This window comes from Eschrichtius robustus, chromosome 14 (genome assembly GCF_028021215.1).
Source record: "Eschrichtius robustus isolate mEscRob2 chromosome 14, mEscRob2.pri, whole genome shotgun sequence".
Taxonomy (NCBI): domain Eukaryota; kingdom Metazoa; phylum Chordata; class Mammalia; order Artiodactyla; family Eschrichtiidae; genus Eschrichtius; species Eschrichtius robustus.
In genome coordinates, this window is record NC_090837.1 from 74,400,607 (window position 1) to 74,415,951 (window position 15,345).

The 15,345-nt window shown below is 50.2% G+C and overlaps 1 protein-coding gene across 4 annotated transcripts in view; it reads right to left on the reverse strand.

The window, feature by feature from the left end:
- The window catches only part of ZBTB7C (zinc finger and BTB domain containing 7C), a 374,701-nt gene extending 363,911 nt beyond the window's left edge, over positions 1-10,790 (reverse strand). For all 4 annotated transcript variants that reach the window (XM_068563650.1, XM_068563648.1, XM_068563649.1 and 1 more), the window contains exon 1: positions 10,628-10,790. The gene's annotated coding sequence lies outside the window, so the exon portion shown is untranslated. The remainder of the gene's footprint in view (positions 1-10,627) is intronic.
- Positions 10,791-15,345: the final 4,555 nt, after the last annotated feature.

Below are 15,345 nucleotides of genomic sequence, written 5' to 3' on the forward strand. Positions count from 1 at the left end.
CTCCCTGACACCCTGCCCCCCACCCCCAGTCAAAGGCCCTAACATCCCCTCTGTGGCTTTTATTCCCCTTCATCTAGGCCGCCCCCAGTGCTGCTTTAACTGTTCTCTTCCTCCATCAAAGTCACCCCCGCCCCCGACTCCAGGCCGAGAACAGGAGTGCTGTCCTACAAGCCTCCTTCTTCTTTGCTTCCCCACCTGCACCCATTGCCTGGCACAGCACACAGTAGGAACTCAAGAAACATTGGTTTAATAATGTCGACCATAGGATTTGTTTTCCAGGAAGTTCAATGCAAAAAATTGTTTATTCTGCTCTCAATCCTTAAACAATTAAGCAATTTTATTCTTTGAAGCACCTTGTGAACAATAAATCAGCAAGCTTAGAAGGCTATCAGTTTGTATTCAGAAAACTCAAGGTTTCCTTTCATTAAAAAAAAAAAAAAAAAAAAAAAATCATTGGGTAGGGCTTCCCTGGTGGCGCAGTGGTTGAGAATCTGCCTGCCAATGCAGGGGACATGGGTTCGAGCCCTGGTCTGGGAAGATCCCACATGCTGCGCAGCAACTAGGCCCATGAGCCACAACTACTGAGCCTGCGCGTCTGGAGCTTGTGCTCCACAACAAGAGAGGCCATGACAGTGAGAGGCCCGCGCACCGCGATGAAGAGTGGCCCCCGCTTGCCGCAACTAGAGAAAGCCCTCGCACAGAAACGAAAACCCAACACAGCCAAAATAAATAAATAAATAAATAAATAGCGTTCCCTTTAAAAAAAAAAAAAAAACATTGGGTAAAAACCAAGAGTACTGGGCTTCCCTGGTGGTGCAGTGGTTGGGGGTCTGCCTGCCGATGCAGGGGACACGGGTTCGGGCCCTGGTCTGGGAGGATCCCGCATGCCGCGGAGCAGCTGGGCCCGTGGGCCACAATTGCTGAGCCTGCGCGTCTGGAGCCTGTGCTCCGCAACAGGAGAGGCCGCGATGGTGGGGGGCCCGCGCACCGCGATGAAGAGTGGTCCCCGCTTGCCGCGGCTGGGGAGGGCCCTCGTACAGGGGCGGAGACTCAACACAGTCATAAATAAATAAATAAATAAATAAAAGAACGTGAATTTCTTTAAAAAAAAAAAAAAAAAAACCAAGAGTATTGGATAAGCAAAAGACTGGAAACCAAAATATCCATCTATAAGGGCCTGGTTAAATAAGCCAAGGTATAGCCATACAATGGAATTTACGCAGTCAAAACAAACAAGCAAAAAAGAACAAAGAAGTTCTTTATAGTCAAGACTTACTGTTCAGTGGAAAATGTAAAGTGAAATATAATGTGTATGGTACGCTTCCATTTGGGTAAAAAAAATTTTAAATACACATGCACATGTATGTATACATACACACACATATACATATTTTCCAGTATGTGCATTCAGTATCTTTAAACTGAAGAGCCCCGTAGCAGTGGTTGCCTAGGGATAAGGGAACTAAGAGATGAGGTGAGGGAAAGCCAGTTTACTTTGAATACCCTTTTGTACCTTTTGAATTTTAAACCACGTAAGTATTGACCTATTCGAAAAAATTAAATTAGAAATTCAAAGCAAACAATGCGTGGAAAAGTAATAAAAAATCTAGTTGAGGAAAACATAAAAGAGAAATCCTCATTTAAAAATGATTCAAGGCAGCCTGGTTGAGTCATCTGTTAACTGTGCAGAAAGCAAAAACCCAGGAGGCACCCTTGTGTGGCTGAAAGGACACGTGGCAGCCGCTGGCACTGGCCTGGGCTCCTCCCTGCCTTGCTGGGGGACCTCAGAGATTGGCGGGGCCTCTCTGACCCTCAGTTTCCTCCTCCGTGAATGGAAGTGTTTGGACCAGCTCTTAGAGCACACAGGCCCTTTCCTGTGTGGGAACAGGGGATCCCCAGGTAGACACAGCTAGTTACTTACTGACAACCTAATTTAAAAAGAAGAAACACTCCTTAGAAAGGAGAGAGAGTTTCCTTCCCCCCAACAGAAGTCTGTGGCAGGGAGATAAAAACCTCAAATCCTACGCACCAGAGTGCAATGAAACCAGCGCCTCTGACTTCAGGAGCTTAAAATACATTTGCAGACACACCCTTCCCTCCAAACACACCTGCTGCTTTTTTCCTCTCTCTTCCCACATCCTCTCTGGACAGGCCAAGTGCCCATTTATGACAGAGCTGAAATATTTCCTTTTTTGTTCTAATATTTCCTGCAGTGCCCCTCCCCTCTTTTATGGCTGCCATTCACAGCTATCTGGGATGACCAGGAACAACAGGCAGCTTCAGGATTTAAAGACAATGAAAACATGTCACTTTTTAAAAACAATAGTTAACGGAGGCCCCCCTGCATCCCCAAAACATACTTTTAAATAAATGTAACTTAATGGCAGTGACTGGATATTGTCCATTCTTGGAGAGGCTTAGAGAGGCGGCGTGTATGTCTCTCTAAACTGTCCAGGCAGAACTTTCCAATGAGATGCTTTAAAACGTGGTGCCCAGCAGGTTTCTCTGTTGCCCAAACTTTCTCTCCAAGCCCCATCTCCACCCACTTCAAACTTAGGAAGTGGCTAAATGTGCTTTCCATGCCTTTCTCGCAGGAATTAGAGAACACCAGGGCCGGAATGGCTCTGAGATAATACAATCTCATTTTTGTGGTTGAGGAAACCGAGGCCCATAGTGGAATGGCGCCCAGGAATACACAATTCGCCCTCCATATGCCAGGATGAAAGTCAGGTCTCACAACCCTTCACTTCTTCCCTAAATTGCTTGCTTTTGACATGTTCCCTCCCTTGGCCATGCAGAGTCCCCCAAGTAGCACCAGCCTCCCCCAGACTGACCCTCCTGACCTGTGCCCCAGGCCCCCTGCCCTGTCTCCAGACTACAGAGCTCTTGAAATGTGACTGGTGTCACGTGTTGAAATGATAATACTTTGGATATATTGGGTTAAACAAAAGACCTTACTAAAATTCATTTTACCCATCTCTTTTTACTTTTTTTAAATGTGACTACTAGAAAATTTTAAATTACCTGCACGGCTCACATTATATCTTCACTAGGCTGTGCTGCCCCAGGTCATAAGCCGTTTGTCCATTCAGCTCGCAGTCGGCAAAACTGACCTGTCCCGTGTCCCAGACTCTGTGTGGCCATTCTCTATTCTAAAGACCAACCACTCCAGGTGTTCCTGAGCAGTGTGCCCCTGACAACAATATCGAGACTGAGCCACTGAAGCCTCAGGATGACCGTAAGGAGTGTGTCTCCCCTTCTGTAGGATGTAGGGAAGGAGAGGGATCCTGTCACCCCTCAAGTGACATTAATTCTACCTACATGTGAGCACTGGCTTCCCAACAGTCATCTGTCTCGTAGGATTTTTATCCCTTGAAGTATAGTGGTAGCTTGGGGAGGAGGAGGACGAGGAGGGGGAAGAAAACAAAGTCTTGAAAGTTCTTCAACACGAATCCTTGGTCTTCTCTCTCCTCTGCCTTCAGGTTAGAAATAGAAATCACAAAACACATGAATAATTGTGGCTTCCATGTGGGGACCCCTCATTTTTGTCAGGAGCTGTGCAGAGTACTTTGTGTGTATCATCTCATCCCATTTTCTCAACCACCCTATGAAGTTGGTTATCACTGTTTTCTAGACAAGGAAACTAAAGCTTAGAGAGGTTAAGTAATGTGCCCAAGGTGACCACCAGAAAGTGGCCAAGACATAGGGTTCAGGTCTGATCAGCTCCAGAGCCATGCTCCTCACCACCCCTGCACGTGTCTCAGTTTCCTCATCTGCAGGATGGGGACAATACCTGCCTGAGGCAGGGTTGGAGACCCCATGGTCCCTGGGGACCCATCCTCCCCTGGGAGTAGGTTCTGTGCTCCTGAGGAGCTTCTGGTTCGAAGAATCTCTGTCTCTAGCCACTCCCTGGTTGGGCTACACCCCACATCCTAGGCTGGCAAACCTGTCCCCGCGCTCTTGAGCTTGAGGTTCTCTTGACCTTGGGGTTCTCTTGACCTTGAGGTTGCTCCTCCCTGGGTGCCCTCTAGTTCCTGTCTCATGGAATTAAGTGCCACTAGCTCCTTACATCAAGACTCCACCTAAACTTCACCTCCTCCAAAAACCAATCAAAACTATTAAGTCAGAAAGCCGCTTCCCATGCTGCCCTTTCCTACTCTGCTTCCCAGGAGGTGATGCTCTCCCCCACCCCTCCCCAGGGCCCTGCACTCCTTCTCCAGCAAACTCACACTCAAAAGAAGCCTTGACACCAATGGGCTTAATCAGGGTCTCACCTCCCACAGGAAGTATTCTGTATTTCACTCATTCAGCAAAATATATCGTGAGCATCCACTGCACGCTGGGTGTTCTTCTAGACCATGGGCATAGCAGTGACAGTGACAAAGCCCCTGGGCTTCTGAAGGAACCAAGGTTTTCCCCAAATGGTGATGCCCTAAACACGCTAATCCAATGATACTGGTTCATATTTCTCAAGATTCTCCTGCTGTTATTTGTAGGTCAAGGAATGATTAGCTAATGGGCACTGGGTTTTGTTTTGTGTTTTGTAATGATAAATAAAGTATGATACATTACGTGAAGGAATGCAACACACCCATTAAAATATGTTTCTAAAGAGCATGATGGCATTGGTAAATGTGATAGAACGCTCATTGAGGGACAGCTTGCAACACCATATACCAGTGGCTCTTAACAAGGTCACGGAGGCAGGTACTTAGTGAGAAGTACCTTTCTAACCACATCCAGTGTTGGGGGTGGGCAGGAGGGAGAGCTGATTTCCTAACTCAAACTGTGGATGGTAAAGCTTACTGAAGTATTCTCAACCAGTGAGGAGACTTGGAAAATACATTTTCTTCTAAATATCAGTGATTCACAGTGGGAATTTTCCAGACTCCCAAGAAAAAGAAACCTTCTGTCTATTAAAAGATGATATGGGTTTTGAAAGTTGTAGAAAACAACATTTAATCTTAATACATTTATATGCGAGTAGGTCTCTGTGTGTGCACATGCACACACACACGCACACACACACACACGCGCGTGCGTGTGTTAGTGGATACAGAAAAAAGACTGGAAGGAAATATTCCAAAATCAGGGTGTTGTAAGCAGTTTTCTGTTTTAATTTTACACCTTTCCATATTTTCAAAATTTTCCATCATGACCCTTATTGCTTTTATAATCAGAAAATAAGCAGCAAACTGAATGCTAATAGTTTTTTAATTTCCTCATGAATCTGTTTTTACAGGCACCATTTCAGTGGGGTTTGGAAATCAGCAGGGTGTGAAACACAAATGAAATTCCCCATTCCTGCAGGGCTGAGTGTACCCCTTGGCCCTGAAGAGAAGCTCTCCCCACATCCACGCTGGCAGCCAGCTGTCCACAGCTGTTCTGAGGAGGCTGCAAATGAATGGAGCTGGTGGAAAAACACAACATTCCTAACTCTCCAAGGATGGCATTATGCTTGGAACTCTTGCTCACCAAAGAAGTAAATAAACAGAAGAGAGAGGGAGAGAGGTGGCAGCCAAGCAAGCTGGAGGAACTTCAGTGCTGGAAGTGGCTCAGCTTCCCGAGGTCCCCAACTCATAACAAAACACCTGAAAGAAGACCCCTTCACCTAAGCCAACCAGCCTTGTCGAATCAGGGCTAACACTGCTAGACCATAGCCCTCCTGGGCTGTATCTCTCGAATGCCAGCTTCCCTTCCTGCCACACATCAGAGTGAGTATGAACAAGCTTTATATCCACCTCTAAGCTAAAAAGATCCCGAGGGCAGGGCCCCTGGCTGATTCATCTTCATACACCCCCTAGCACTAATGAGCATAGCACTCACCAACTATTTCCTCAGCCACTGCCACATGCCAGGCACTGTTCTGGGGTTGGGGATACAATGGGGAGCAAAACAGACAAGCTCCCTGCCTTCTTGGAGCTTACATTCTAGTCAGGGAGGCAGACGATAGACAGCAGGAGAATCAAGTTTCTATCCCAGATAGATTGGGACACTATGACGAACGTATTACCAGGCTGTTTCAGTTGAGATCTAATGACAAGGTGAAGCCAGCTGTGGGAAGATTTGCAGGAAGGGCCTTGCAGACAGGAGAACAGACAAGGAGAAACACGTGAGCTCCGTGTGTTCAAGGAACAAAAAGGAGCCAGGTGGCTGGAGTACAGGGAGTGGAGGAGGGTCAAAGAGGCAGGCAGGGGCCAGACCCCAGAGAGCCCACAGGAGTGTAGCACAGGAGCGGCCCACCTGCCTCACTAGAGGAGAGTCCCGCTGTGGCTTTGTGAGGCTGGGTTGTGCTGTGACAGCCCTCAGAGCAGGAATGCAACACTATCAGTCGAATTGATGACAGGATTCCCATCATCCCAGACAGGCAATCAGCTTGACTTGGGGCTCTCAAAATGCCCATGGAACCCCATCTCTTCTCATCCACACTCCGCTTCTAGATCCTTGCCCTGCCAACACCCCCTTCACAGCGCCAAGGAACACAGCTGATGGCAACGAAGGAGCAAGCCTGACTGCCGTCCACCCATCCACCCATGCCCAGCCCTCGGTGTGCGTTCAGCAAACATCTTCCGTGCCCAGGCCTTGCGGTGGGCGCTGAGGGTGTGACGATGAGCAACACAAGCCCCGCCCCCAAAAGCTGCCCCAGGCTCTCAGGGCACCACCGTTGGCCACGAGCTGCCCAGCACCCACCTCTCCAGGTAGGCCTCCTGGTGAAACCTGCTGTGAGCGCCTGACATGGTTCTGAAGGGTGGATTAATTCACTCCAAGGGGTTAAACAGAGAGACAAGCTCAGTGCCCCGCCTGCTTCCTCTGCCCGCCCCCCCCCCACCCCCATTCCTCCCTCCACTGACCCAGGGAGAAAATACGCCCAGTCTCAGGAATGAAGCTGTAGTCGGTGGGATGGCAGGTACTATGTATCTGAAGACAAAGGAGGGTTTTAGTGTTGGCTTGAAGAGTGGGAGGTGAGGGGGACCAAAGGGGACTAGTCTGGGGAAGGAGTGGGGAGGAGGGAAAGAGCTCTGGCTGCACGCCTCAGACCTCCGCAACCAGCACCGAACAGATGCCACGGCTCACGGTCAGAGAGAGCCACGTCTGATTTGTGGCTTTCAGAATCTCCTCCTGCATAAAAATCATCGTTGCCATTATTCAGAGAAGCAACTTACCCCCACTTGAGCAGGTTCTTAAGCTCTACCCTGTGAGGTTCCTGGGGTGCGCCTCATTTTGTACAAATGGGGGGGTCAGTGCCTGAGAAAAAGCACCCACACTGGCTCTAGGGGTGCTTTTTGTTTGCTGAATGCTTGTATCCCAGATCCCCCAGAGCAGCTGAAGTTGCCAGAAGCCCCGCGGGGCCCCTCCACACGGGTCAGGGTTCACTCCAGCCCCCACCATGCAGTGGGTGGCAGGTTTTCTTCCAGTGGGCACAGCCATCCTGGGGAGAAGTCAGCGCCAAGCCTGGTTCCAGACCCTTGAGTCTCTTTCTCCCAGGAGGGGAGGAGGGGTTATAAATAGCCTGGACTCCTTCAGCCCTCCACAGGCACAGATCCCACACCCCCGCCCCAGCCTCAGCCAGCTGGTCCCTCCTCGCCCAAGTTCCCACAGCCTTCTGGAAGAGGGAGGGAAATGGCTCACCCACAGTCGGGGTGGAGAACGCAGCGCTTCAGGCCCCCATGGGAGTGAGTGGCCGCCCATGAACTGTCACTGTAACCCTGCCACACCTCTAAACCCCTTTGTGACTGCAGTGCTGGAGAGGGCTGGGGGTCGCAATATTATTAGGGGGACTCTTTCACCCTGGTCGGCCCAGAAACCCCAAGCTGCATGCTCAGAGTATGTTACTGCAGTGAATGGAGTTACAGCAATAACATTCTTCCCTCTCTGTGCCTTGGTTTCCCTATCTGTTAAGAGATGAACTATGAACTATGAGTTACCTATGAGATTAGCATGCAATGAAAGTGAAAAGGCAGTGTCAAACTATAACATCGTATTATCATGAAGATACCAGATCTTGGTTTCTTCTCCAGAAGCCTCAAGTGCAGCTATGGGGACATTGATTCTTATCTGTTCATGAGAGAAGAATTATGCTCGGTGCCACTGCATTAGCCTTGAATTCTTGATACTGCGTGCCCTTGAAAGCATAAAACTTACAAAATGTTCTCTCTTATAAGTCATTTCTGACTAATACAGATTGACACACACCACATCCAGAATTATTTTGATTTAATACGGTTCTGCTGGACCGTACATGACATTTTAGACTGAAGAATAAGCATTGCCCTAGAATATTTAGGTTCAGGAGAAAAAAGTTCTCTTAACAATCATTCTGTTTATCACTCAGATCCTTCCTGCCCATACACACTGGTAAGAAACAAGTGGCTAACATTTAAATGGCCAACTCGCAGTTCTTTTTAATTAAGACACTTTGTTTGCTCAATAAAATACAACGTAAAAAACATTTACGGAAAACCCACTCATTGATGTCTAATAGCTGTGTCAAATACCCATAACAACATTTATTCCAACACCCCCAGATAATTGCTCATCTTTCTCATTTAGTATCCACAACAGCACAGCATTTGTGCCCAAGTGTGATTGATCCAGAATTGGGCTCCCTTTCAAAAATATCTGTAAAACCTAATTACCAGGAAAACAGAGTTCTGGCATCCTACGGAAAGTGGGTGCCTCACAGTGAGACAAGCTGCAAACTCATCTTGGCTAATCAAGCCACATTATGTTACAAAAGGAGTTTGAGGAATTTGGGGTGAGGAGGGAGCAGGAAAAGTTGGGATAGTGTCAGACTGGAAATCTGCAGTGACAGTTCTGATTTTTTTAAGCCAAGGGCAGAGGACAGGAAATTAGCTGGCAGGCATGGATGTAGAAAGTACCAGATAATGAGCCCATGATGGGCTTGGGGTGTGGGAGTGGCATTTCTGATCTCAGGCCCTACAAGGCCTTGTTGAGGGAACTCTCTCCACCCCGGTCTGGGAGGCTGATGTCATTTCTAGTCTCCCTGGGCCTCTAACCACTGTGGCAGGTCACTCTCCTTCCTCGGGCCTGAATCTGCTCCTCTGTAAAATGAGCACTCTTTAATATTTCTGGGGTCTCTTTCAGCTCCAAAATTCTGTGACTTCCTTTAAAGCAAAGGACATGCTTTCTGCTCAAGTACTTGCTGGGGCTGGGGGAATAAGGAGTGGGAACAGAACCAGCCAGAATGAAGGACTGAGTGTTTCCAACTCCCATGCAGTTCTGTACCGACTTGCAACACCCGGATATCAGACCCATTCTGGGAATAATGATTTCTTTCAGCCCAGGATGGAGCTACCCGGGTGGTGCTAACCTCCGCTGCCCTGGATTTGTCAACCTGGCCAATGAGGAACAGGGCCAAACCACTGGATTTCTCAGAGCCTCTCTCCCAGAGCTGACCAAGGCACATCTTCCTCTTGTGAGGGTCTTCCCTTCCCACCGTCATCGCTCTTTCCGTCCCGGAGGCCCCAGAAACCCCAGCCCTCGCCTGGAGAATGGTCCAGCGAGGCTCCCTGGGCAGGCAGCACAAGCCACAGACTCCTGGCTCCCCTCGGTCCTGGACCCTCCACACCTCGGCTTGGGTACCAGCCCCCGCGGCTGGATTCAAAGGAAACGGCAGTTGTTGCCGCTTCTCTTTTCTTTGGCTCCTCCTGGCCTTCTTCCTAATGAAATCAAAGAAGCAGCCCTAATAACAAAGCAACAACAGTGGCCGGAGACGATTCGCTTTCAAAGGACCAGGAGATGCGCACACCATGAGCGAAGGCGCGCCCGGCTCCCGTGCGCGTCGCTAGGAAGAGACTTTGTGCTGACCCTTGCGGGCGACAGGTACCGGGCCGGCCTTCGCTTAACTTTCCCGAGGCACAGAGGAACCGTTGAGTGCTCCCAGTTCCCGCAACTTCCCAACTGGACAGCAGCATGGGTCTCAGGATCCTGCAAAGACACCACCTCGAGCAGGGACCGCTACGACGCCCTTGAGGCGCATCGCGAGATGCCGGGTCCCAGACTTTCCAGTCCCTTTCCTAATCTTCAAGATAAGACCTCAATGCGGGTGCCAAAGTCTCAAGAAACCGCCACTCTCCAAAATGTTCCCGCGCCTTCCCGGCAGAAGTGCGGTAAAAGTTTTGGCAGAAACCACCTGTGGCTGCCGACAGACCCGCCCCGCCCGGGCCCAAAGGCGCCGCCGAGCCCGGGGCCGCACGCGCCCGTATAAGTTCCCTTCCAGCCCCGCGCGCCACTTCGCTCCGGGCCGCGGTGCCAGCCAGGAGGCGCGGCGCCCGCTCGCTGGCTCGCTCTTCGCTGGCTCTCCCCTCCTCCCTCCCTCCTCCCGCCTCCTCCCGTTGCATGGCTGCCGAACGGAGCCCCTGAATAGCCACCACAGCCCCCCGCCTCCTGCCCGCCGCGCTGGGGGCGCCCCTGCCCCAGCCTGCGCCCCAGGGTGCGCGGACCGCCGGCCTCCTAGCAACAGCCCGGGAGATCGCTCCCCGGCGCCTGCGATGCGGAGCCACCCTCCGGGAGCCCCGCGACCCCCGACCCGCCTCAGCAGCCGAGATGCGGTGGAGACCGCGACCCTCGCAGTCGATGCCCCAGCCCGGCACGCGAAGCCACTCACCTCTGCGCGCCGCCGGACCCGCGCGCCTCCTGCACTTGGCGCCGGCCGCTGTCCTCGCGTCCGCCTTCGCCGCCGTCCGTCCCTGTGCGCCGGAGCTGCGCGGGCCGCTCGGCTGTCAGAGTCTCGTGGCTGGGCTGCGCCGGCTGTGTGGAGCCGAGCGGCAGTGGCGGGCGCGCGGCAGCTCCTCCCTCCCCGCTCCGCGCCTCCGCCCTCCTCGTGCCCCGCCTCCCGCGCCGCTGCTGTCAGCCCTGCGCCCCGCGCCCGGCTCCCGCGCTGCCCGCGCCAGTGGCTCGGGGTGCGCACTGGGCTAAAGGGCCCGGATGTCTGAGGTCGCCTCTCTCGCGCGCCCACCCCCTCCCCGCCCTGCCACACATGCACTTGCTGCGTCTCAACCTCCTCCTCGGCTCCAATTAATTTCTATTTTGACAGTAACTGTGGCTGGGGGCGGCGCTGCTGGGGGCGCCCAGGACCCGCGCCGGCGGCGGGCGGCAGTCAGGCCGCGGCGCGGGGGCGGAGTGGGGGGCCTGGCAGAGCCACCCTCCGCTCGGGGCTCCGCGTCTTTTTTCTTTCTTTTTTCTCTTTGCCTCCTCCAGGATTTAAAGGGACAGCCCCGGCCGAGGCGAGGGGCCAGGCGGCCGCCGTTTCTCCGGTCTCCAGACGCCCTCTGCGGCCCGGCCGGACCCGCCGGCACCCAGAGCACAGGCTCCAGACCGCCGGGTATTTTTAGGTCCACACCCAGCCCAGGACACCGGGGCGGCAGAGCTTGGCTCGGTCGCCCCGGCGCACGGCTATTTTTACAGAGTCCGATTGGGGGAGGAAATAAAACAACTCAGCAACTGCTTTTCCAACCGAAAGTAGGGAGCAAGGAGTGGGGGCGAGAAGTTTCCCAAATGCTCTCGGAATTCCAGAGAGCTCAGAAAGACACCTCTCCGACACGAGAAACCACAGGCGCGCAGCACTCCAGGGCTCCCAAATCCCTGCGGGCCTCCCCGCCCTGGAGGCCGCTCGGGCGCCGGGCCCCCAACAGCTCGCCGGCCAGGGTACCCCGCAAGCTGCACAGCGCGCGCCAGGGACCGGCCTCGGGCCACCCGTCACTCGCCTGGACTGCCTGGAAGGCGGCCTTCAGAAGCATCCAATCACCCAGCTACGCAGCCAAAGGGCGGGCACTAGAAGGACTTGACTCCACCCGGTCCCTCCAAGCCCCGCCTCCGCGGATACTGTACCCGCTGGAGAGTCTTGGTGGGAAGCGCTGCAGGCGCCGAGCGGTGATGGACAGCGCAAAGGGCCCATCCGAGGAAAGAGGAGGGGGTCTCGGTCCAGGAGCGAAGGCGTGAACTGTCGCTGGCTAGGCGACTCCTCGGCAGACGTTCCGGCCACCAGCAGGCCGGGGCACACTGGCGCTCTACGTTTTTACAACTCCCGCCTTCCTCACTCCCTGCAGACATAGAAACCCTTGCCCGCCGTGGCTTGCCCGACCTCTGCGACTGTACCCTCTGATGTCAGCGGATCCTCTCCGGGACTCTATCTTCAAAGGCGGCGAAGTTTTCGGTCCTCAAAGTCTTACAGGGACTGCGCTTACCTGAGCCGTGCGAGGCGCCCAGGACAGGCGAGAAAGCGAATCTCTCCCTCCTGTTTCCATTCTGGCCATCGACTAATGAACGGACAGTGGGACTGCTGCTGTTTGCGTAGTGTGTCTGACTATTGATACTCGATGACATCCTTTACAGGATTCACGAAAATAAATTTGTGGACCTTTTGCTTGGCGCTTCTTACCAGTGTTGCTCACTAGAAATTTTCATCGTTTCATTCGTTCGTGTAATAAATGCACATTGCATGGCACCACTTGGGTGTAATGGAAACAAGGGAAAAGGCTCTGGAATAGGATGTGACAGCAGAAATCTAGGCACAAACATGAAAGGGTGAGCTGAAACGTATGGTTGTGTACATCATGTGTCACCGGACAGAGAGGCCTGGCTTTTCCTAATAAGAAAACAGCATTTATTTGACAGTTTGAACAACCAGCTTATCCAAACTGTTCAAAGGCAGTTTGAAGAAGTCTAGGGAAGTCTTGTGGAAACTAAGACTTTCAAATTCAGGATGTCAGACTTCCAAGTAGCTAAAGCAAAATAACATCCTTGCTTTAAGCAGCCCTGGGAGCCTTTGCCCTCCCAAATTAGGTTGTCTGTCTGCCTGCTAAATTAGGTTGTCTGCCTCACTTCCTTTCATTAAAGGGTCTTCAGCCATTTGGAGGACTACTGACCCAGCTGATGTGGTCAAGCTTCTAAGCCAGAAAAGCATGGGGGTGAATTTAGGGAGTACCTGGGGGATGTGAGCCCTGCAAGACACCTGCAGATGAAAGGAATGCAGTGCAGGGAGTGAGTGCAGCCATGGCCATGAAAAGGTTGTTTTGTTTAAGAAAAGAGGGATGTGGGTACTAAATTAGAAATGCCTCTAAATAGGAAAGGTTGTCCTCCCTTCTCTGGGTACAGCTGGCTCAGAGCAGGTGTTCCATAGCTGGGGATCACTGAATGGCTTTCCATGTCATGAGCTGTGGAGGAAGGTTCCATGTTCTAGACAGTGAGCCACAGGTCTTCTGAACGTAATCACCACAGGCAAAAGTTTTATAAATTTAAGAGCAATCAGGATGAGAATGGTCTGCATTAGTGATATTATGGAATATTTTTAAAGAGAGCAGCTATTACACCATGTTCACGATTTTTATTCAGTTGTCTTTTTTCCAACAAGACTTTGAGCTCCTTACCCATCTTGGTATCCTCAGTGCCTAACACACACTTGGCACCTGATAGGTGCTCATTAAAGATTGATAAACCGAATGAATGCAAAATTATTTTAGAATGGTGGAGTAAGCAGGGTAACACATACAGAGAGAAATCCAGTGCACTTTGTAAGACTCACTTGCAATTTGCTTGTTTATATGGAAGTGCAACTGTAAACTTTGCCATAAATAATAGGATTTATTGGCTCGTGCCAGACTTTCCTCTTTAACAGCCATGTAACCTAGAAAAGCATGTTGTTCAACTCCTCTGTGCCTCCATTTCCAAATCTATCAAAAGGAGATAAGAATGGGGACTTCTCTACACCTTAAGGATGCTGAGATGACCAGATGAGAAAAGGTGTGGGCAAGTATTACCTCGTGAACAGCATTCATTAAGGGGCTACTGTGGATCAAGCACTGTGCATTGTAAATTGTCAATATTAGTTATTGGAATAAATTTTTCAGAAATTATCTGAGAATTGGGTTCAAATATTTATCTATGCCCCAAGGGTGGTGAGAGGCTGATTCAAGAGAAAAGAAAAGGAGAGAATTAACATTTACGGAGCTATTTCTAGAATCAGAATCATGGCATGCATTGTTATATGTTCCTCAGGACAACGGTGTGCGATGCATTTTGTTATGACCATTTATAGATGAGAAGTCTGAAATCAATAGCAATGGTGACGACCAAGGTCCCGAAGCTGGGAAGTGGCAGAGGCACCTTTGGGACCCAGGTTTGTGAGTTCAGGAATCCATCAGGGGCCCATCCTGCAGTGCTGCCTCTAGAAGAGAAAAGAGGTAAGAGCCTTTAAGGAAAAGAGGCTAAAGAGAATTTCAAGAAAACAATGGTCTGTGTTACCACAAGGCAGGTTGGGCAAGGTGCAATCTCAATTGAGAGGAACTTCCTGGAAAGGGTGGCATTTGATTCAGTCCTTTAAGTTTGGATTCACACACATGCTCTCTCTCTTTTTAAATTTTTATTTTAAAATAATTTCAGGTTTTCAGGAAAGTTACAAACATAATATAAAGAATTACCATATACCCTTTTTTATATTTCACTTAGAAAATATATTTATGTATATATAAAAAAATAAAGAGAAATAAAAAGAATTACCATATACCTTCACCCAAATTCTCCAGATGCAAACATTTCCCATGTTTGCTTTATCCTGCTGCCTCTCTATATATACATAGTATTTTTTCCTAAACCATTGGAGAGTAAGCTGAAGATATGATGCTCCTTTACTGATAAATTCTTCAATGAGTGTTTTCTAACAAGAAGGACATTCTCTTATGTAATAATCAAAATCAGGAAATTTCCATCAATGCTATTTTCTAATCTAAACCATATTTAGATTTTGCCAGTTTTCTCAATAATGGCAAAAAAAAAAAGAAAACTAAATTAATTCTGATCAGATTCCGGTCCAGGATTAACACATTGCATTCAGTTCTCATATCTCTTGGGAGGGTGTTTTTTTTTAATTAAAAAAAGAAATTTTCTCAGTTTTCATTTCTTATTTAAGTGGCTGTACATTTACGACCCATATGAGGTTACAAACGTTCTCTCCCTCACCAAACTTTAGACGGGCTCCTCTCGGCCCTCTTTTTGATGAGACCTCGCCCTTAGGGCCTGCCTAATCCAGTTGTAGCAAGAATTCTACTAAATCAAGTTAGTGAGAATCCCACCCCGCCCGGCGCCCCCCCCCCACCATCCTTCAAATCTGATCCACCTTGATATCTGATCAAATTCCTCACCCCCCACCCTTGATATCTGACCAAGGCCTGCCTTTGGCAAGAATCCTGCTAGGTCAGTTTACTACCTACCCTTGATGTCTCTTCTTAGTAATCTTCCATCCACCGACTCCCACCCTTCCTTGGCTATAAATCCCCACTTTTCCTTGTTGAGCCTCATCTCTCTTCCCTGTTGCAATACTCTTTTTGG